Source organism: Calidris pugnax, unplaced genomic scaffold (assembly GCF_001431845.1).
Source record: "Calidris pugnax isolate Ruff unplaced genomic scaffold, ASM143184v1 scaffold124, whole genome shotgun sequence".
NCBI lineage: Eukaryota > Metazoa > Chordata > Aves > Charadriiformes > Scolopacidae > Calidris > Calidris pugnax.
This window is the reverse complement of record NW_015090914.1, coordinates 1556268-1569429: the sequence shown is the minus strand read 5'-3', so window position 1 is coordinate 1569429 and position 13162 is coordinate 1556268. Positions and strand designations below refer to the sequence as shown.

The window sequence follows — 13162 nt, the reverse complement described above, 5'->3', positions numbered from 1 at the left end:
TCCCTACAGAGCAAAAGTGATAAAATCAATCCCACATACACAAACACCTTTACTTCATTTTAAAAAGAATGGAATGTTGAGAAAAAAACCATTAATACCAGTATAGCTCAAGTGAATTTTACAATTTTTTAATTGAGGACCAAACAGAATATGAAGTAAGAGTTTCCCTTCAAAAGCTGCAAGCCAAATACAGTGATAACAGAACAAAATAAAAGTCATGCAAATAACTATGTCATTCTGGGCACACTTGCTCAGAACATCTTAGAATAATGTAACACTAGCAATTACAGCTAAGATGCATTGAATTTATGGCAGTGTAAGAGAAAGCTCAGGGTTATTCAGCCTAAATGTGCCAGAAAAGAAAGAAGAGGAGCAAATGCAAAACAAATGGGTTGTGGTACCTGAAATAACAGCCCCAGCACCTCCTGAGGTGGTGACTATGGGATGCTACTTCCAGTCAGAAGAAACTGAGTAAACTATTAATCTTGACATATTCTGGCTTGAGCTATATATCACCTTAACAACAATATTTACAATCAACTTAAGAGAAAGGTGCACTCACAGACACCAAAAAAAAAGAAAAAAGAAAAAAGGTAAAAGAAAAAAAAAGGAAAAAGGCAAAAGAAGAAAAAAGGAAAAAGACAAAAGAAGAAAAAAGGAAAAAAAGAAAAAAGAAGAAAAAGAAAAAAGAAGAAAAAGAAAAAAGAAGAAAAAGCAAAAAGAAGAAAAAGAAAAAAGAAGAAAAAGGAAAAAGACAAAAGACAAAAGAAGAAAAAGGAAAGACAAAAGAAGAAAAAAGGAAAAAAAGAAAAAAGAAGAAAAAGGAAAAAGACAAAAGACAAAAGAAGAAAAAGGAAAGACAAAAGAAGAAAAAAGGAAAAAAAGAAAAAAGAAGAAAAAGGAAAAAGACAAAAGACAAAAGAAGAAAAAGGAAAGACAAAAGAAGAAAAAAGGAAAAAAAGAAAAAAGAAGAAAAAGGAAAAAGACAAAAGACAAAAGAAGAAAAAGGAAAGACAAAAGAAGAAAAAAGGAAAAAAAGAAAAAAGAAGAAAAAGGAAAAAGACAAAAGACAAAAGAAGAAAAAGGAAAGACAAAAGAAGAAAAAAGGAAAAAAAGAAAAAAGAAGAAAAAGGAAAAAAAGAAAAAAGAAAAAAAAGGAAAAAAAAAAAGAAAAAAGAAGAAAAAAGATAAAAGAGCTGCCAAAGAACCTGTTCTCAGCATTTTAAGAAAGGAGGGGTGACCTTGAAATTATTTTCCACCCCCACCCCCTCATCCCTCTGTGATCTCTCTCTCCCCTCACACCTTTTTGTGGATGGACATGCTTTGCCACGGTTGTGCTTGGGAAAAGGAGAAATTCTCTGCAATTTTGTGGTGGTTTTGTCTAGATAGGGACTGGAGGAGTGATACAGCCTAAACTGCAGAGCTGATCATGCCCCTCCAATGCCCACAGCTCACACAGGGTATCGAGGTGCTCCATCAGAGGGGTTGTTCTTGAAACACCACAGGAAACCAAAACTTAAAGGAACCAAGGGAAAACTGTGAAGTGGAAATTCAAAGTATGACTGGATGCAGAAGGCCGACTCCCCATTAACAGTGTACCTTAAATAAAAGGATTATGCTACACTATTAAAAGTGTGGCTTTATTTAAAAAAAGATTACATCATTTGTTACAGCCTCTTGAAATAACTATCTCAGTTTTAGTTTTTTTACTTGTTACTGTTGAGTTTTCTGAAATGGAAGGTCAGAGGCTGTACACTTTCTCCTTTAGCAACATTTTTTCCATACTTTTGAACAATTAGCTGATAATAATAAGCTTATTATTTTAGAAATTTCTGCTTGTGGTCTCTGGAGGACCCAAACAATACAGAAAATAAAGCACAGCGACAAGCACAATCATGATGGGAAATTCTTTCAACTGACACTCATTTTCACCAAAAGCTTACCTCAACATTGCGTATCGGTCGTGACCACTTACACTTAAGTAGGGCATATTAAAATTTAATGGATTTCAGTGCAAAGAGCCAGCAGTGGGACTGCACACACCGAGGCACTAATGTGTCGATGCTCACTGTACTTAGATGAGTCAAGTTGGAACTGCAGTGCTGCCAACTAAATTTCACAGCACAACAAATGAATGAATCCCAAATCCCAAGCGGGATTTTTTTATTCATTATGCATGACACTTTCCTCTTTAAATTATTAATTTAAAAAAAATAATAATATTGCTTTAGCCTTCTTAACCTCTGTACTCCTTCACTCTGTGGTTTTTGCCAGCTGTAATATCAATCGAGGAGGGGAGATTTTCCCAACAACATAATATAAGCCTTTTCACAACCCTGCACACAAACGTTTTGTTATTCTTCCATCTTATTTTGCCCCTTTTCACAATACTGAAGCCCTGGAGTATCCTGAAAAAAAGTATGTTCTTTCTATCAGTGCCTTCTTTTCAACAACAACAACAAAAAAATTCCAGTCCTTTACCACTGCATATGTAATCCCTGAAAATTAACCACATGGAGAACTAGCATTTGAGTTCAGCAGGGTGATTAGATCTGACTGAATTCATTAAAATTAAAGACCACCCCGGACACTCTTCCTCAGCCTCTTCCCATCTCTGAATATCTGAATATCAATTCAGATTTCCATCTCAGCTGTGTTCAGCTGAACCCTGCAGAGTGCCACAGGAACAGGCTGCACGACAAGCTGGCTCCCCGCAATCTGTTATCTGTCACCTGTGTTTTAACAGTAAAACACCTAAAAACAACTGCCCGTAGGAGCTACGACACAAAACTGCAAGGCATATTCAAATTCTATTTATACACAAGCGTTACTGGCTCATGGTATGACCTTAACTTCTATACAGTTCAATTTTCCTTTCTGCAGCAATAAATTACCAGCCACTAAAACAATAGAAATAAAAGTTTTGAAGAGTAAAGAAAGTTCCAGTGGAAAGAAGTCACACAGAGTAAAGACTCACGTCGGAGAGCCAAACAACCAAAGTTTCTGGCTCCACCAAGCTGTTCTTAAGCTTTTCTTGAGCAACCACAACATCTTGTTGCTGTAAGCGCTCCCAGAGTTCTCCCTAATGATTTGCTACTCCCCTTCCTTTTCACTAAATCAGCTTTATGGGGCAAGGGACATATTTCAGTCTCAAAAATAGAACCCAAATAATTAAAATGTTTGATATATTACTATGTGGCCTATTTCTAGGCTTTTAGATTAAGATAGAGCTGTTCATCGTGAAAAGCTGATGAATTTCTGCAAAAACCATTTTAAAGTTGCAGCACTGTGTCATCTTCCCTTATCTCCCTCTCTCGTCATGGCTGGCAGGACACCATGGAACAGAAGCACACGGCAGTGCTAGGGGCTGTGAGACTTAGGGCAACGTCCCCGTTCTTATCATTCTTCTGCACTCATCTTCTGCAATTAGGAGGAGAGAAGGAGGTTATGTTTAAACTGGTACAACAGCCCAGCCCTGCAGAGCTGCACAGAGTGGATAGAGAGGGACCATTGAGGCTGGTTCTGTTTATGGGTTTAGTCTCCATTACATCTTTGTCACAGAATCACAGAATTTTAGTGGTTGGAAGGGACCTCTGAGATCATCGAGTCCAACCACAAAAAAAAAAAAAGAAAAAAAAAAAAAAAAAAAAACCAAAAAAACACACCACACCAAACGCCCACCAAAAACACCACACCCACCAACTAAACCCCACACTGAACACCTCGTCATAAACCAATAACCTAGAGCATGCCCTGAAGAGCCATGTCTATACGTTTCTTAAATCCCTCCAGGGATGGTGACTCCACCACCTCCCTGGGCAGGCTGTTCCAGGGCCTGACCACCCTCTCAGGAAAGTCATTCTTCCCAATATCTAATCTAAACCTCCCCTGCCCCAACTTCAGACCATTTCCTCTGCTCCTGGCATTATTCCCTTGGGAGAAGAGGCCAACCCCCGCCTCTCTACACCCTCCTTTCAGGGAGTTGTAGAGGGCAACGAGGTCTCCCCAAAGCCTCCTCTTCTCCAAACTAACCATGCCCAGTTCCCTCAGCCTCTCCTCATAGGACTTGTTCTCCAGAGCCCTCCCCAGATTGGTGGCTCTCCTCTGGCCACGTTCCAGCTCCTCAATGTACTTCCTGTAGTGAGGGGCCCAAAACTGAACCCAGCCCTCGAGGTGAGGCCTCACCAGTGCCAAGTACAGAGGCACGATGACTTCCCTGTCATCTTCTCTGTCACACCTCCCTAAAACCTCACTGCCTGATAGATCCACATCAACACCACAGGAGCTTCTCTGCAGCTACTGCTTTGGGCCACCGAGACAGACAACTGACCAGGAAAAGGGTCTTCCTATTCTTGTATTGCTCTAATGATAGAGTTACTTGTTCCAACTATCACAGTGAGGGAACTGTGCATATAGTTGCACGGACATCAAAGGAGAAGGAAACACATGGACATTATGGAGAAGGAAACCAGGGAGTGTAATGGAGAGAGGAGAAATGTGAAAAAAAATTGAGGAAAAATAGAGAAAACTGAACAAAGCAGAGCCATAGAGGGAAGAACTGCAAATAGTTTCACCCATGCCAAGCTCATGAAGTTCAACCAGGCCAAGTGCAAGGACCTGCACCTGGGACAAGGCAATCCCAGGCACAGATACAGGCTGGGCAGAGAATGGCTGGAGAGCAGCCCTGAGGAGAAGGACTTGGGGGTGCTCATGGATGAGAAGTTCAGCATGAGCTGGCAATGTGCACTGGCAGCCCAGAAAGCCAACCCCATCCTGGGCTGCATCAAGAGAAGAGTGGCCAGCAGGTCCAGGGAGGGGATTCTGCCCCTCTGCTCTGCTCTGGTGAGACCCCACCTGGAGCACTGTGTCCAGCTCTGGAGTCCTCAACAAAGAAAGGACATGGACCTGTTGGAACAGGACCAAAGGAAGCCATGAAGATGCACAGAGGGCTGGAGCCCCTCTACTGTGAGGACAGGCTGAGAGAGCTGGGGTTGTTCAGCCTGGAGAAGAGAAGGATCCGGGGAGACCTTAGAGCGGCCTTCCAGTACCTGAAGGGGCTACAGGAGAGATGGGGAGGGACTCTTGGTCAGGAAGTGGAGACATAAGAAGAGGGATAATGGTTGAAATTGAAAGAGGGAAGACTTAGATTAGATATTGTGAAGAACTTCTTTGCTGTGAGGGTGGTGAGAGCCTGGCCCAGGTTGCCCAGAGAAGCTGTGGCTGCCCCATCCCTGGAGGGGTTCAAGGCCAGGCTGGATGGGGCTTGGAGCAACCTGGTCTGGTGGGAGGTGTCCCTGCCCAGGGCAGGGGGTTGGAACTTGAGGATCTCTAAGGTCCCTTCCAACTCTGACCATTCTATGATTCTATGATGATTCTATGATTAAGGTAAGAAGTACACATTTTACCAAATGGTGTTGGAACCCCAGCTTCTAAAAAGGCAAGAAAGAAAAACCATATAATTGTTAAAATGCAAATATACATTAACTTTTGAAATAGACAAATATGTCTTTAGAAAATATGCCCTTTAGAATGATATATGTCTTTAGAAAATATGCCCTTTAGAATATTAATGTTAATGAATGTGATATTTTCATGATACATAGCTATACTTCATATGAATATATATACCAAACAAATAAATTTAGCCAGCAAATGTAAGAAAAACCTTCCTGTTTAAGTGCAGCAGTCTTCTATATCATCCCATGCATTAAAAAACTCAAACTTTTTCACTCTTAGTAAATGACCCACTTCCTGAGAAAATCAGTCTTTCAAGGTACTTTATTGATCAACCTATGTGATTTTAAGGAAGCTAGGAAAGATGAGTTAAGAGTTTTCATTGCAACACTTAGAATGAGTTAATGCCAATTTCATATTTAAGGGTCTGAGCCAACAAAACCATATGAGTGAATCGGCGTGATGTGTCTTATAAATGTGCTTTAAAAGCCTCTGAGTACATTTAAGAAAAAAAAAAGTCATCAGCAAACTGACTTTTAATGAGAAATAGGCACTTTTACTAAGATTTAGTTCCTGAAGATCACAGGTATTTACCAGTGTCCTCTAGACACTTTTGTCAATGGTCCTGTCTCATGAAATAGTGGAAACAGGTGAGGAACACTATGAAAAAGACAGGTAAATGCTAAATCTGATGTGGTCAATGCCATCTTTCATTGAGCTCAGTGTCCCACCAGCTCCATCCAGCAGTGCCATCCCATCCTCAGGTGGACAAAATTCTTGCAAGTACCTGCAGCAAGCTTTGAGAATGAAACTGTACTTTCACTTTTCCTAGTACAGATTTAACAAGCAGTGCTAAAAAGCTTCACAAATACCCAGTATATTTCAAGGAAAATAAGAAAAAAATATCTGAGAGCATTATTTTAGGGGCTACAAAAGGAAAAGAAGTAGGTTAGTATTTTATTGCTACAGAAAAGACATGGAAAATCTCTTAAATGGGAATCATACTTCATAGTCTTCTATGGAGCAAAACAACACTGGATTTGTGTCACATCTATGAAAATAATGAAATATTATGAATTTTTATACGCTTCTCCACAACAGCATGTGGGGCTACATGAAGTTGTCAATGCACCATGATCTCAAGCTCACAATACTGAAATCACAGGCAAAGTTTTCAAACTGTGATTTGTCAGCCCTCTGTGATTTTAAGACTACCTGCTGGTAGCTGAGAAGCGCTGTCGAGTCCTCTGTGCCGACTTCTGTGCCCCCTTCAGGCTGCTAAATTACTTCTGAATTATTTTAAACGACACGATTCTAACTTTTGCAGGCAAAAAGTTCCTGTAGTTGCTGCTGAGTTAACACGAGGGTGACAGAGGGGAGGCTGGAGTGTGTGTGAGTACTCATGGCAGGCACTACATTTTGGGAGACATTCTGAGTTAAAGTCCACATTTTGAGGTTTGAGAACACCTGAGTCACGCTGCTTGTTCCTTCCCCCTAATGCCCAATGAATTGATAATTAACAGCGAAAGAGAGGACTTTGCAATAACAAAAATCCTATTTTTTTCCAGACTGAACAAACTATTCGTCTGTCTTTGCATTACACTCTCTGCTCACTAAGAACCCTGCAGCAATGTTTATGTCTTTATATATATATATATATATATATATATAAATGAATATCGTTCTTCCAGGAACTGAAATCCACATGTTTTTCTAATCAGTCCTGACATTCTCCTCAATTTTAGTAGCACATAGAGTTCCTTAAGGAATATGACACATTTTGTTGCATCCTAGTTTTCCAGCTAAGAACACAGCTTCCGAACGGGTGATATTCACTCACGGATATCAATACAGGATTTTTTGGAAAGATAAACTTACACCAGAAGAAAAACTTCTGTCTTTCACAGCATGACTTTGGATACGTTCTGGGTACATGTATATATCTAATGTGGTAAAGAATGTTGTCTTTAAAATTAGTATTTAACCCTTCATAATCTGAATGACAGAAGCATGATTATAGAATGCAGAATTATAATCAACTTGATAAATGCAAAAATCTCTGAAGACAAGGTGTCAAGTCAAGTTTAGATTACCATGCTTAGGAAAGAAACATGATACGTATACTTATATATTGGGAAACATCTGGTTAGGCAACAAACGTGTAGGAAAGGCTCTGGATATTGAGACGGGGAAGGGTACAGCAGGGTGTACTCCCTGCCGTGGACCAAAGGAAAAACATTCCACTCTGGAAAATGAACAGTAAGAATTGAAAATCATCATGAAAAAAAGACTGAGATAATTAAATCACAATTAATACAAAAGAAAAAGTTATAGAAGGGATGCACTAAAAATCTTCCGAAGCTTTAAACATTATAAAGAACAGCATTAATTGCCACCACCATCTTCAATATTCACAATAAACCGGTTTGATTTGCAGGAAAACAACATATGTAAATTTCAGGAACTCTTCCTATAAGGACAGTAAGTGAACATATGAGCTATCGAGACGTATTGTTCAACCTCATCCAAGGTGTTTAAGAGTTCAATTAAACTTTGTCACCGACACTTGGATACATTCACCCCATTGCAACTCAAAGGAGAACACGAGATGGGCGGTTGGCTGGACTTCTAGCTCTACCCTCATACAAATCTGAAATATTACGCTTCCACAAAACTATTTGCAAATCCTATTTCCTGCTTGTCATTACAATTTCACAGTTCTGAAGGTTCAGCTGACCTGAGGAGATGACAGTCTCTGGCACTCCACTGATTTCAGTGACGCAGGACTCAGTAACTGATTTTCAGATGAAATAACAGTTTCTCTACTGCTTCAGTGACATTCAGCTATGTAAGGAAATCACGCTAAAGCACAATACAAAGATCTCAAAGTAGAATAGAAAAAAAAATAATTATTGAAGTCCAGTTAAAAAAAAGAGAGAAAAAGGATGGTTTAAAGGAAAATACAGTTCTAATTTAAAAATCTTTCCTGAACAAATCGTTGAACCGATACAAATGCCGTTTGGAATAGCACAACAGCTGCACAACAGGGGCTGTTACAGGAGAAGCAGGAGCACGTTGTACCCAAAGAGTAGGTGAGACACCCAAACACAGGTTAGGCAAGACCGCCACTAGAGCTCCAATCACTGAATTTCACTGAATTTTTTAGAGTTGGAAGGGACCATAGAGATCATCTAGTCCAACTCCCCTGCTGAAGCAGGATTGCCCAGAGCTTGTCAGAGCATGTTACTCAGGAGCATCCAGGCGGGTCTTGAAAATCTCCAAAGAAGGGGACTCCACACCCTCCCTGGGCAGCCTCTGCCAGGGCTCTGCCACCCTCACCGTGAAGAAGTTTTTCCTCATATTTGAGTGGAACTTCCCATGGTCCAGCTTGTGCCCGTTGCCCCTCGTCCTGTCACTGGGAACCACTGAAAAGAGTCCAGCTCCATCCTCCTTCCACCCACCCTTTAGATCCTTGGAAGCATGAAGAAGGTCTCCCCTCAGCCTTCTCTTCTCCAGGCTTAAGAGCCCCAGCTCTCTCAGTCTTTCTTCATAAGCTCCAATCCCTCCATCATCTCTGTTGCCCTACACTGGACTCTCTCCAGCAGTTCCCTGTCTCTCTTGAACTGGGGAGCCCAGCACTGGAGGCAGGATTCCAGTTGTGGCCTCCCCAGTGCAGAGCAGAGGGGGAGAATGACCTCCCTCCACCTCCTGGCCACACTCTGCCCTACACAGCCCAGGATCCCGTTGGCCTCTTGGCCACAAGGGCCCATTGCTGGCTCATGGACAATTTGCTGTCCACCAGGATCCTTAGATCTTTCTCTTCAGAGGTTGTCTCCAGCAGGTCCACCCCTAACCTGTACTGGTGCCTGACATTTTTCTTCCCCAGGTGCAGGACCCTACACTTTTCCCTCAGTGTCTCCGCACAGCCACAGCTGACACTGCTTATGGTTTTCAAAGCAGTCCTGCCAAACATACAGATATTATAAGGGAGACCTTTAAAAGCTACGGAATTAATTCCCTGCAGGTGATCAGGATTGATGCTGTGAATTCCCAATTCCCACAGCCATTAAGACACGACAGCCTGGGTGGTCTGTGGCACCTTCGCCCAGTGCTTCCCCGGCACTGACCCGCAGTTTGGGTTGGCCCCGCTCCCCAAACCCCTCACCCTTCCTCCCCCCAGCCCCCTGCGCCTTGCCAAACCCACACAGCTCACACAGCCTGCTGCGATTGCAGTCCTGCTCGTGCTCAGCCAATAATTCTGATTAACATTTAATCATCCTTACAAGAAGGAAATCCTTCCATTTTACATACTGGAAAACTATCATGTCCCCCCTCAACCTTCTCTTTCCAGCAGAAGAGAAATAAAAATTAATTTTTTTAAAATAATTTATTATTTTTGTGCTCTTCTCTGAAGTCTGTTCAATTCGTCTTTTTCTTATATTCGTCGTTTCGTCGTTCTTATATTCTTTCATCTTTTGACATTCTTATATTTGTCTTCCATCCACACGTTGCCAAAGCCCACACAGCTCACACAGCCTGCTGCGATTGCAGTCCTGCTCGTGCTCAGCCAATGATTCTGATTAACATTTAATCATCCTTACAAGAAGGAAATCCTTCCATTTTACATACTGGAAAACTATCATGTCCCCCCTCAACCTTCTCTTTCCAGCAGAAGGGAAATAAAAATTAATTTTTTTTTAATAATTTATAATTTTTGTGCTCTTCTCTGAAGTCTATTCAATTCATCTTTTTCTTATATTCATCGTTTCGTTGTTCTTATATTCTTTCATCTTTCGATGTTCTTATATTCATCTTAAATTCGTCGTTTTCATATACTGTGTTACCCTGTAATTTCAACCAAATCTTTCTCATGGAGCACTGAAAGAAATTATTTATCTCCTCATTAAAACCATATGACTACATCCCAAAGTTGCAGTTCACCTTTTATGGGATCACATCGCTGCCTTTTATTCAGTTGCCGGTCTCTCATAACCCCCAAGGGCCTAACCTACAGCAACAGGGCTTTATGGAATTGTTCCTCAGTTTTTACTCTGCCTGATTCTTATTTGCCAGAGCCCTCTGTGCTTGTCTCGACTGAATTCCATCTTACCGACTTGAGATCCTTCCTCCAATTTATCAAGTAGTGTTTGAAACTACCGCGAGCTTGTTGCAAAACCACAATTTTCACATTCATACTCCATATTCCATCACTGAAGCCACTGAAGGTAACAATGAACAAAAGCAGACCCAGCAGAGACCATGGCGTATCTCGACCACATACTGCATCTTTCAAATAGCTGCACACTTAAAGATAATCATCAGCTTTTCAATGTGGCTTCAGGCGATTTCTCTCAATTGCAGGGTGCACCATCTTGAACATATTAAATATAGCCTCTAGAAATCCAGCCTACTGCTATACTGCTGCAATGCCAGATGGGTCCAAGGCACTTCTCAACAAATTTTTAAAAGTTGGTTGCTGTAGAAATAGGAACCTCCACCATCAAGAAAAAGAATGAGCTTAAGAAAAAAATGGCATTGAAGAAAATACTTGATCTAATGACAGCTACACTCCTGACCAATGACGGGATCATCTTTGTCTTGACTTGGAGCTTAACCATCATCAACAACCTCCCATTACATTAGCATCCAATGTTTAACCTCAGATACAATCCTACCTATCCATCCCTATAAATCCTAAGATACAAATTCAGTTCTTACCATGTCAATCCCTACGTATAGTTCTACCTCATTCTTCTCTACCTAGTCCTGTTCCCTCCTTTAAGGGCTGGGAGATGGCATTATTGAACAGGATAGAGTTATTTTGTATATACTGGTTTCCCTTTATAAGGCATCATTCAATTTCTTCCTAGTGTAGGCTGACTGAGTACTTTTAGTTGGAATCAAGAGTAACACAAATGTCTTCATTATCCCCGCTAATTGCACTCTTCACACTGAGGAGTGGTCTTGGACAAACGAGCTTGTTTCTTTCAGGTGAACCTAACCAGGCAGATGGCCCCAGGAACACACCTAAGGCACTTGGGCTGGTGAGGGAGGACCAGTAACACCAGACAGAACCAGAGGTAGCTCAAACCCCCTCTGAAACACATCGATGGCACAGGGCACCTCTCCAGCCTGGACCACCTCCCCTTGCAGATCTGCCCCTAACAGACCACATCACTTGCCAGTGTGGAGACAGCCACAGAAAACCCAAACAGGTGTAAGACAAACACGGTTAAAAAACTTCAGTAAATCTTTATTGTCCCAAGGAAGCTCCCAGTCCTTCTCCAGTCTGTCCACAGACAAACACCCACACAGTTCCAAAGCACATCCCACTGGAGAGTAACAACCTCAATATTATTCCACTCTAAGCATTCAGCACCAGCATTTCTCTCTAGTGAGCCTATCCTTCACACGAAGATGAAATTTCTTATTTTTGAGCTCTTCCATACTTTTCTGAAAACCATAATCTCTCAACAGTTAATGAGCAAATACAAAATTGTACAGACATTTTTATCAAGACTCCGGGCTGAACTCTTAGGGAAAATAAGAAAGTAGTACTAGGATTTATAATTTCTTTAAATGACACCTTGTGACACTCTGAAGTGTTACCCTAATTAGGTCATAACCTTGATTCTTAATTAGGTGATTTGATATTCAAAAGGGCTACACGCTAGCGTCAGGAATCTTGAAAATAAAATTATTTCTTTTGGAATCTGTATTTGGATTACAGATTTTAATTCTCTTTAATGTAAATCATGGCCAAAGGGCACTCCAAGTATAGTTGAAACAGCTTACGTTGGGTGAGACACTGCTCTACCACGTCTCCACCAGCTCTTTAGAGGTACTTAATTTTTCACCATTCATCATGTAAAATGGTGATGCTGGTCCCACATACCATCAACCCATGGCTAAAACCCACAGCCAAATATCTTCTGTTTTGCTTGGGATTCACCTCTTCCTTGTATTATTTTTACTGGAGAGGTACTGTAACTGTCCACCTGTACCACAATGGTCAAAACCATTCCAGTACATGTCCCGCATGCCTTCTTGGTGTTATTTTGGCCTCATGCAATAGAAAACAGCAGGTTTAACATTTTTTTAAATTTTAGTCTTTATATATGCAAGGTGGAGAGCATGACCAGACCGCTTCCCAAAGTCCTTCATCAAGAGAAAGATTTATTTTAATTCGTTTACAGTTTTTAAGGATTTTACTCTTTTCCTAACAGAACTAATCATAACCAAATTGAAATATCTCCTGAACTCAATAACACTAGTCAATCGAACAGGTAGAAGTTAATTTCCTTATTAAATCAGTTCACCTTATTAGCTTGGGTGGGAAAAGATGAACTGCAGCTATTGACACCTTTTCAAAATTCTTAGAAGGAAAAAGAGTGTTGATATAATCTTTCCAAAGCTCAATAAATGAAATTCCCTTAACACATACTTCAGTCTTGCAACGAAATACTAACAAAAATTTGTAAAACTAATTTGACCCTTATTCTGGCTTAATTCTTCACATGATTACCAATCCTCTTCCAAACATGGGCATAGGGAAACACTAAGTTAAAATGATCTAGTTTCAACCCCTGCCCAGTCTGGGGCTGTTTAACTGCATCATCTGACACAGCACGTGCAAAGAAGGGCTGCTCACAGCAGTGACAAGGGCTGCTGAGCAGCTGGAACACTGCACACAATATTCTGACTATAT

At 41.0% G+C, this 13162-nt stretch overlaps 1 protein-coding gene across 1 annotated transcript in view; it reads right to left on the bottom strand.

The window, feature by feature from the left end:
• Positions 1-13162, bottom strand: part of LOC106892349 (protein PTHB1-like) — a 355117-nt gene that overhangs the window by 164395 nt on the left and 177560 nt on the right. The window lies entirely within an intron of this gene.